At 42.8% G+C, this 10,720-nt stretch overlaps 1 long non-coding RNA gene across 1 annotated transcript; it reads right to left on the reverse strand.

The window, feature by feature from the left end:
• Nucleotides 1-470: 470 nt before the first annotated feature.
• On the reverse strand, nucleotides 471-4,203 carry LOC147121051 (uncharacterized). The gene is made up of 2 exons (XR_015075378.1): nucleotides 3,536-4,203; nucleotides 471-775 (listed from the first exon to the last, which is right to left on the reverse strand). It is a non-coding gene; the product is annotated as an uncharacterized LOC147121051 (long non-coding RNA).
• Between the last annotated feature and the right edge of the window lie 6,517 nt (nucleotides 4,204-10,720).

Below are 10,720 nucleotides of genomic sequence, written 5' to 3' on the forward strand. Positions count from 1 at the left end.
AGGCACTCTTAATAAGACCAAATTATTAGAAGCGGAAAATTTTTAACCATTACAGCACTGGATTACACCTAAATTATTATTATATAGGGGAATATTACAACAACGTTTAATGTGTGTGTATGTGGTTAGGGTGGTTATATTGTTAGGGTGGTTATATTGTTAGGAAGCAAGCCTGTCCAATAATTTGAAGAGTCATTTAGTAGTGAGCAGGAAATTTAAATCCTTTGAATGTTTGAGCACCAGTTCCACAACTGAAGGTGGTTTACTACCTTACCAAAAATGGTTCAGTTTTTCTTCCAAAATATAAGTAAAGGAAGAAGGAAAGCAGGTTTAACATTTCAGTTCTAGTGCCGTGCTGCATATTTAATGGAAATATCAAAAACATCTAATGCAATGAAGTAATTAGGCTTCTGGGATGGCGGCAAGTATATTGCATTAGTTAGAGGAGAGTAAATCGACAAGACACGGAACACAGCACAGGAGCATTTGTTTATTATCATTTTCATTAGGATAACAACAAATCTAACCAGGTGCTTTATTGAATAAAGTAAACAGTGCTAAGGTAGATCACAAGACCCTTTTGTTGGGTCAATGTTCTGTATCAAGCCATTGTCTTCATGGGCAAACCAGCTGTAAATGTTATCAATCATACTTCACATCTTCCAGTGTTCCATTTCAACCAGTCAGGGATGGATAGGTATCAGAAGCTTAAAAAACATATACCTGATACCCTAATGTCTTAATTGCCCATTTTGAAAGGCTTAGCTGCCTGACTCTGCAAGGAGAAAAGAAATAAAATTTCAAAAATACGACTTTGAAAAGCTTCTCTGAGTCATCACATTGTGTATGAACCGTGGTTTGGGAAGAGTTTACAACTTGGTGATGTCAGTTCCTAAAAATGAGCAATTGGGTCTAAATATAACTCCGTTGAATTAGTCAAAAGCTTTCCATTAAGATCCGTTTTCCAAAGTTACGCCAAGCTGGTCCCTACCTGCGTGGGTAACTGAGAAGAACTCTGGGATCAATTACCTGATGACTGATGTGATTAGAAATGACTGCTCCAGTGAATGCGTCATGACATATTCATGAAGTGGAAAGTGTGGCTGCACACTTGCCTTCCACATCTAAATAACAAATAGGTACATGTGTGTCTCTTTGCTTCAAGTAGCCTGCAGTTCTCGTCAGGGTCTTATTGGGGGCCCCACCCAATTGGGTAGATAGCAATTAGAGTCATAGTCACAGAGTCATAGTCATAGCGTCATAACAGCACAGAAGGAGGCCATTTGGCCCTTCGAGTCCATGCTGGCTCTCTGCAGAGCAATCCAGTCAGTCCTATTCCCCCGCTCTATCCCCGTAGCCCTGCAAGTTTATTTCCCTCAAATGCCTATCCAGTCTCCGCTTGAAAACATTGACTGTCTCCGCTTCCACCACTTCCGTCGGCAGCGAGTTCCAGGTCCTCACCACTCGCTGCGTTACAAAATTTTTCCTCACGACCCCCTGTATCTCTTGCCCAAAACCTTAAATCTGTGTCCCCCTAGTCCTTGTACCATCAACTAGTGGGAACAGCCTTTCCCCATCTAGCCTATCCAAACCCGTCATAATCTTGTACACCTCTATCAAATCACCCCTCAACCTCCTTTGCTCTAATGAAAACAAATCCAGCTTCTCCAACCTGTCCTTGTAGCTAAGATCCCCCATCCCCAGAACCATTCTGGTAAATCTCCTCTGCACCCTCTCAAGGGCCTTCACATCCTTCCTAAAGTGTGGTGACCAGAACTGGACGCAATACTCCAGTTGTGGCCTAACCAGCGCTTTATAAAGATTCAGCATAACTTCTCTACTTTTGTACTCAATACCTCTATTTATGAAGCCCAAGGTCCCATATGCTTTGCTAACCACTCTCTCAATATGTCCTGCCACCTTTAGGGACCTATGCACATTAACTCCCAGGTCCCTCTCTACCTGCACACTCTTAAAAACTGTGCCATTAAGTGTATATTGTCTATCCCTGTTCCTTCTGCCAAAATGTATCACCTCACACTTCTCTGTATTAAATTTCACCTGCCACTTGTCTGCCCAATCTGCTAGCCTTTCTATGTCCTGTTGCAGTCGATTGGTATCATCATCACTGTTTGCCACACCCCCAAGTTTGGTGTCATCAGCAAATTTAGAAATCCTACTCTGTATTCCAATATCCAGTCATTTATATATATCAGAAAAAGCAGTGGCCCCAGCACTGACCCTTGGGGAACACCACTGTCTACCATCCTCCAGTCTGAAAAACAGCCATTTACTCGCTGTTTTCTGTCCTTAAGCCAATTCCTTATCCAAGCTGCCACTGACCCACCTATTCCATGAGCCTCAATTTTGTTAATCAGCCTTCTATGTGGTACTTTGTCAAACGCCTTCAGAAAATCCATGTAGACAACATCCATTGCATTCCCTTCATCAATCCTCCCTGTTACTTCATCAAAAAATTCAATTAGTGAGACCACAGCTCTGCAACTCCTGGCTCGGGCTTGCATGTATTCATACAATTTCAAAAATACACAAGTTTTCTTCCCCTTTTATAGTTGTTTTCTAATATTTATTAATTCATGTTTTTATATTCTCAATTTGCTCCTTTCCCTTCCTCTCCTGAAGACATTGGGGTAGATCTTGACTTTGTGCGATAGTGTAAAACGGGTGCTAGTGAGTCGGCAGCCCGTTTTATATCTCTCCTGAACTGCCGACTCGCTGTAACCTGTTTTACACTATCGTGCAAAGTCAAGATCTACCTCATTGGCCCTTGTTGGGGTATCGTTTCATGGATGCCTCATATACTTCACCCCAGTGGCCATTGTTCATGAGTGAATCTTGACAGGCTATTTAACTGTGGCATTATTATAGCATAGCTCGATCCCATCCTAACCCAACATCCACATGTGCACTTTCCAGTAGAGGTCTTGGGATAGTAGTCAGGATCACGAATCCGCAGTGAATTTTATTTGCTCCCTATCGATACCAATTGTACCACCCTTCCCACTGTCCTGGCTGTGATCAGCTAACTCAGCACTGGAATCAAACCTTCCTGTTCTGAATGATTCAGTTCTATATTGGCAGGCGCACTTACTAATACACCTGTTGAGCTTTTTCACACCTCGATGATTTTGCTTGTTGCTACATTTTCAAATCTACAAATAGTTTTGTGCCAGTGAAGGGCTGGCACGATTTATGTAGCATTCAGTTAAAGAAGTAAGAAAATAATTAACATTTAAAGAGAAGGTTCTGAGCTTCCCACTGGCCCATCTGATTAAGGCAGTGAGCACTGAGCCGTACAAACTGCAAAGTTCCTAGGACTGATCGCCAGTCTGTGTTGAGTTAAATTACCTCCTCAGTAGAGGCAGTACTATTACATTCAACCATGGGGTTATGGAGCAGAAAATTGCCCACAGTTCCCACTCCTGTTGGAGGTGTATATGTTTTGATATCAGGTGGAGAAGGGTTGGGCTGAGCTGTGCTCCTGCCTGATTTTGAACGTCCTGCCAACACTCACTGTCTGGGCCCACACAGATACTTCTGTAAATTGATGGAAGCTGGATGTAAAATCTGTTGCTGATCCAAATCTGGAATCCATTATTTTCTGTTTGCATCACTGAGGTTTCCTGTTAATAATAAACATAAAATTACTATCAGATCTCCTACAACACTGCTCATGATGAGTTGGAGATTTGACCGGGGTTTCTGGGGTGTGGGTCTGAGGGAGGGGTAGATATCACCATAGAAAATATTTGAAACAAGTTTGGAACAGATGCGCTTGGAGACATGAGCTGTCTTTTTGGTTTGGTTTCTGGAAAATGAATGAAAAGCAGCTACAGAAATAAAGAACTAAATGTGTTCCCCTCACACGCCACAGTTACGTAAACAATCTGCACGGGAGTGGCTGAAGGGGAGAAAGGCTATGTGACTGCATTATTCTTTTGTCCATTAGGGGTAGAAACAAAATAGGAATGTGTGAAATTGCTGATCAGGCTGAGAGAGATGCAAGGGCCAAACACTGGGGCGAATGACCTCCTTCTGTGCTGTAATTGTAATGTATGTACCTTTAAGGGGGGAACTACTTTCTACAGCTCATGTATACTGTAGTACCGGCAGTGACCACACCTGTATATAACGCTGAGTAGTAATCTGTTGTTTCAGTTGCAGTTTGAACCACGTTGAGTAAACACCTGTTGTACCATTCTCTGCAGTCCTTTTCTTATTATTACACGGACGTAACAGTGGCGACGAGCAAGTTCAAACCTACCTGCAACTCTGCATCACCTCCCAGGGATTCGCTCCTGGAGAACAGTGGAAGAAGGTCGAGTCCAGAAGCACGGGCGTCGACCACGGGCAACCACCCAGTCATCCAGCGGAGATTTGAGCATCGCAGGGGAGGCTGTCGAGAGCCAGGCTTCGCTTTCCAGTCACGGTGGTCCAGCGAAACGAGCTGGCAACAGGTACTGCGCAGACCCTTCCCGGACAGCGACGGGCTAGAGCCCGAACGAGCGGCACAGAAAAAGGCCAAGCAGCGTCGACGGGGGAGAGAGAGAGGGCAGAGCGCACAGGGCGCAGCCGGTGTTCAGGACCGAGCGGCATCAACGGGGGAGAGAGGCGAGAGAGAGCAGAGCGCAGCCGGTGGTCAAGGGCCGAGCAGCGTCAACGGGGGAGAGAGGCGCGCAGGAAAACGTGAGGCGCTGCCATTGCCACGAGGACCGCAGAGAGCGGCGTTCGCAGCAGCGCAGGAGCAGCGCACGAAACCCACAGGGCGTTGCCATTTGCCACGAGGACTGCCAAGAGCGGCGTTGGCAGCAGCGTGGGAGACGCCATTTTAAGCCTGAAATAAAGAATAGATTTGCCTTTCTAATCTAGGCTTTATTAACTTAAAAATCCTGTAGCACATCTTCAACACCCAGTCTCAACTAAAGGCTGGAAAGAACTGAATTTAAGATGGCCACCACAAATCACATGACATCAACTACCAATGAGATTACAGCATATATCCCAAGGCAGGAAACAAACAACCAATCACAATACTTCTTACTAAACAAAGAATAATCACCACATTCACCCCTCCTTTTAAAATATACTCCAACCTAAATAACCTTTACAATTTATAATTAATTATTTACAACTAAAACTATGCACAGACAAAATAAAACTATTCAACATGACACAATACTAAGTGAGCAACAACAAATAGTAACATTGCACATAAGTATTAAGTATCTCTCAACTAAAACAATATAATATAATATTTCAACAATTTTAAAACATTACTATCAATTTAAAAGTCCATTTTCAATCGGTCAACCGGATATCTTGTTTGTGTCGACCTTCTTAGCCTTGGTGAAATTCCTTGCCCTCCCACACCAGGAGACACAGAAGTATCTTCTGCAGGAAGGCTATCCATATCCCGATTTTCAACGGTTTCCGGATTAGAAATCCCATCAGGAGGTAAACTGGGATGGTCATGAACATCCATCGAGGGCTGACTAATAGAAGTATAATTATCTGCAGTCGGATTGGAAATATTCGTAGTATCTGTAACAGCATCCACATTATCTGAATCATGACTATTGTTAATATCCTCAGAAGAGGGCTGGCCACCACAAAGAGCCAAGTCTTTAATTGAAACGGTACTTTCTTTCCCATCTTGGAATCGAATATGAGCATATTGGGAATTTGCCTCCAACAGCTCCACCTCCTCCACTAAAGGATCATATTTTGACAATCTAACATGGCATCGAAGCAGCACAGGTCCCTGCATAGTAAGCCATGAAGGTACCGAATATCCCGTAGTAGATCTCCGCAGATGGTTAAAGAGCCTTTCATGGGGGGTCACATTAGTAGCCGTTGAAAGCAATGATCTAAAGGAATGCAGGGCATCAGGCAGTACCATTTCCCACTGTGTATTCTTAAGGTTCCGGGATGTCAAAGCCAACATAACTGCCTTCCAGATCACCCCATTGTATCGTTCGCACTGTCCATTACCCTGGGGATTATACAGGGTAGTTCTGCTAGTAGAAATTCCCCGACTCTGAAGGTATTCCTTCAACTGGGAAGACATAAAAGAACTTCCCTGATCCGAATGGATATACGCAGGCATCCCAAAGATGACAAAAAGTTGAGTCAGACATTTGATAACTGTAGCAGCTGATACATCTGTGCAAGGAAAAGCAAAAGGGAACCTTGAAAACTCATCCACAACAGTAAATATATATCGGTTTTGAGTAGTTGAAGGAAGAGGCCCCTTGAAATCGACGCTCAAACGTTCAAAAGGAGAAGTAGCCTTTATAAGATGAGCTCGTTGAGGCTTAAAGAAATTCAGTTTACACCGAGCACAGATAGAACATGATGAAGTCATCCGCTTGACGTCTTCAACTGAAAAGGGCAAATTCTTACTGCGTACGAAGTGTATCATCCTCGTAACCCCAGGATGGCATAAGGCATTGTGAAGATTAATAAGCGTATCTCCGTGAATCACAGAACAATAAGCTCTCGACAGCGCATCAGCAGCAACATTATCCTTCCCCGGACGATAAACTATATCAAAATGGTAACATGCCAACTCAATCTTTCACCTCATTATTTTATCATTCTTAATCTTTCCAAAATGTTTGACATCAAACATAAAGGACACAGACTTTTGATCAGTTACCAACGTAAAATGTCGCCCCGATAAATAATGTCTCCATTTACGCAGTGCTTCTACTATTGCATACGCCTCTTTCTCTATTGAAGAATGCCTTTTTTCACTATTGTTCAAGGTACGTGAGAAAAAGGCCACAGGTCTTCCATTTTGGTTCAGAGTAGCCCCAATTGCAAAATCAGAAGCGTCCGTCTCAATCACAAAAGGAACCTGCTCATCAATAGAATGCACAACTGCTCCAAGGATATCCTTTTTAAAATTATCAAAACACGTCCTGGCCTCCCATGATAGAGGATATGTCGTAACCCGAATAAGAGGCCGGATCTTCTGTGAAAAATTTGCAATCCAATTAGAATAGTAAGAAAACAGTCCAACAACTCGTTGCAAAGCCTTAGAATTAGTAGGACAAGGTAAATCAATCAATGGTCGCAGACGTTCTGGGTCTGGTTTAATCTTGTTTCCTGAGATAATGTACCCCAGTAGATTTACCTCAGTGGTCGAAAAGGTACACTTCTCTTTATTGAAAGTTAAACCAACTTTTTCCGCAGCTTGAAGGAATCTTTCTAAATTAGAATCATGCTCCACCCTTGATTTGCCACACACCGTGATGTCATCTAAGTATGAAAAGGTGTCAGAAAGAGAGTTATCACTTATAAAAGCATCCATTGCCCGTTGAAAACAAGCAACACCATTAGTAACACCAAATGGTATTCGGCAAAACTGATACAGCTTTCCACCAGCCTCAAAGGTCATATATGGTTGATCCTTCTTAACAATAGGAATCTGATGATAAGCACTCTTTAGGTCAATAGTGCTAAAAACTTTATACTGAGATATTTTATTGATAAGCTCATCAATCTTAGGCAAAGGGTACGCATCTAATTGAGTATACCTATTAATAGTTTGGGAATAGTCTATCACCATTCGTTTCTTATGTCTCTCGTTAGTCGTGACAACCTGTGCCCGCCAAGGTGAACAACTAGGTTCAATGATTCCTTCCAATAAGAGATGTTGAACTTCAGAATTAATAAATTCTCTATCCTGACTGCTATACCTTCTTGACTTGGTAGCAATTGGCTTACAATCCGGCATCAAATTGGAAAAAAGTGATAATGGAGAAATGGATAAAGAGGTTAATCCACAAATAGATAAAGGTGGCTTAGTCCCTCCAAATGAAAGACTGAGAGACTCGTGTAACTGAAGCACATCATGACCAATCAAAATATCCGCACAGAGATTAGGCAAAACAGATAGGCGTATATCAGTATACGTATTACCTGGAAGAATCAATTTCACAAGGCAACAACCAGCTACTTGTGAAGTGAGAGACGTCTGAGCCATACACACCTGATAGGAAACAGGCGAAATTTTCAAATGCTTCTCCTTTGCAAACTGAAGACTTATAAAACTCTCGGTACTGCCCGTATCTATAAGGGCCTTCACTTCCAACCCATTAACTTGGGCCGTAACTATAGCTTTGTTTAGGCCATGAGCAAATGCAGCAGAAATTGATGCAATAAACGCCTATCTAAAGGCTGAATAGTCACAGAGGAGGTAATTGAACCTGATGATTTACACACACGTGCGTAATGACCTCTCTTGCCGCATTTACTACACACAGCCTCCCGAGCAGGACACTTCAGACGAGGGTGCCGGACGTTCCCACAAAAATAACACTTCTGAATCCTAGAGGCAACAGCCGCTGAAGTAGAAACTGTTTCAGAATCTAGTAAACCACTCCTATTAAGTCCACATAATTCCTTTTCATCCGGAACTGCCGAAACCACAGTCACAGGCCGATTAAAAAGAGCATAAGAATCCGAACTTCTCTGAGCCACATCCAATGTAGAAGCTTGCTCAAAAGCACTCTTAAGATCCAAAGTCTTATTTTCTAACAACCGCTGACGAATTGATCTAGACAGTAATCCATTAATAAAAGCATCCCGTACCGATTCTTCCTTATATTCTTCAGCCGTCACGGCCTTATAATTACAGTTAACACTAAGGCACCGAAGTGCTTGTAAATAAGTATCCAAAGATTCTCCCACCTGCTGCCTACGGGCAGATAGAAGGTGACGTGCAAATACCTCATTCTTTGGTTTAACAAAAATCTTTTCCAATGTAGAAATAGCCACTTCGTAAGTTTTACAGTCCAAAATATACTTATACACATCCGGAGCAATGTAGTTGATCAGCATATTCAGCTTATTTAGAGACTCTTGATCCAACATGCCCAAAAAGTTTTTAAATGTACAATACCAATGTTTCCATTTATCATCCACTCCTGCAGAATTAGGGTCAGCATTGAATCGTTCTGGTTGAAGATATCGCTCCATTCTGACATAAAGTTAATAAATTGAAATAAAGAATAGATTTGCCTTTCTAATCTAGGCTTTATTAACTTAAAAATCCTGTAGCACATCTTCAACACCCAGTCCCAACTAAAGGCTGGAAAGAACTGAATTTAAGATGGCCACCACAAATCACATGACATCAACTACCAATGAGATTACAGCATATATCCCAAGGCAGGAAACAAACAACCAATCACAATACTTCTTAATAAACAAAGAATAATCACCACAAAGCCGCAGCGGGGAAGAAAGGAAAGCGCGGGAGACGCCATTTTAAGCCAGTCTAACCACACCCAAAAATGCCGGAGTGGCAGTATCACAGCGTTCGACAATGAAGTCGAAGATTGGACGACATATGTCGAACGCATAGAAGTATACTGCAAGGCGAATGAAGTGCCAGATGACAAGAAAGCGCTGGTATTGTTGAATTCAATGGGTGCAAAAACGTATGGCTTACTACGAAACCTAGTAACCCCAGAGAAGCCAGTAGAAAAGGATTTTGAAAACATAGTGTCAATCCTACAGGACCACTTAAACCCCACACCGCTGCTGATAGCAGAAAGATTTAAGTTTCACAAAAGGAACCAGCATAAAGATGAAAGTAATGCTGAGTATTTAACGGAACTGCGCAAGCTATCGAAACACTGCCAGTTTGGAACGGGACTAGCAGATACTTTAAGGGACAAGTTTGTGTGTGGGCTTCAAAGTGAAGGAACCCAGAAACGGCTTCTATCAGAAAAGGATCTTACGCTGGACAAGACTTTCAGCATTGCAGTATCACACGAAGCAGCAGCACGGGGCACTGCGGAGATACAACGGAGACCGCAAGAATATGGCACAAATGAAATGTCATACGGAACAGTGAAGTGCTATCGCTGCGGCAGAACAACACATGACCAGAAGGATTGCTGGTTCAAGGACAAAGTGTGCAGACAGTGTGGAAAAGTAGGACACATAGCAAGAGTCTGCAGGTCGGGAAAGAAAACCAGCAGCAAGAAATCTCCACAGGAGAAGTACAAGAAGGTACATAAGGTGACGGAGAGTAGTTCAGACGAACAGAAGAGTGATACAGACTCCGGAAGCAAGGAGCTGGGTTGTCTGAAACTACATAATGTGATCAAAACGGAGGATCACCAAACTATCTGGGTCACGCTCAAGATAGCAGGAGTCCAACTGAAAATGGAATTGGACACAGGATCAGCCCTAACAGTCATAAACCGAAGGGACTACAAGCGGCTATTCTCACATATACCCTTGAGAGATACAAAGATTGTCTTGAAGACGTACACGGGGCAAAAAGTCTACCCCAAAGGAAAAATAAGGGTGAACGTTATATATAACGGCAAGGAAACACCAAAAATGGACCTATATGTATTGCCAGATGGAGGACCACCACTACTAGGACATGAATGGATCCGGAAGATACAGCTAGATTGGCATTCCATACAAGCACTGACTGTAGATGCCAAAAAGGATGACGACGTCACACCTGGACGACTGTCAAAAATGCTAACTGACACACAAGAAGTGTTCCAGCAGGGACTCGGAACACTAAAAGGCATAACAGCGATGATCAAAATAGAGGAAAATGCAAGCCCAAAGTTTTTTAAGGCGTTATGCGATCCGCCCAGCCGTCGAAGCAGAGCTGGAAGGTTTGGAACGTTCAGGAGTACTGTCCAAAGTGGACTGGAGCGAG

The sequence above is a fragment of the Somniosus microcephalus genome, chromosome 3 (genome assembly GCF_052327205.1).
Source record: "Somniosus microcephalus isolate GS21.2 chromosome 3, FLI_Smic_1.0, whole genome shotgun sequence".
In the NCBI taxonomy this organism is placed as follows: Eukaryota; Metazoa; Chordata; class Chondrichthyes; order Squaliformes; family Somniosidae; genus Somniosus; species Somniosus microcephalus.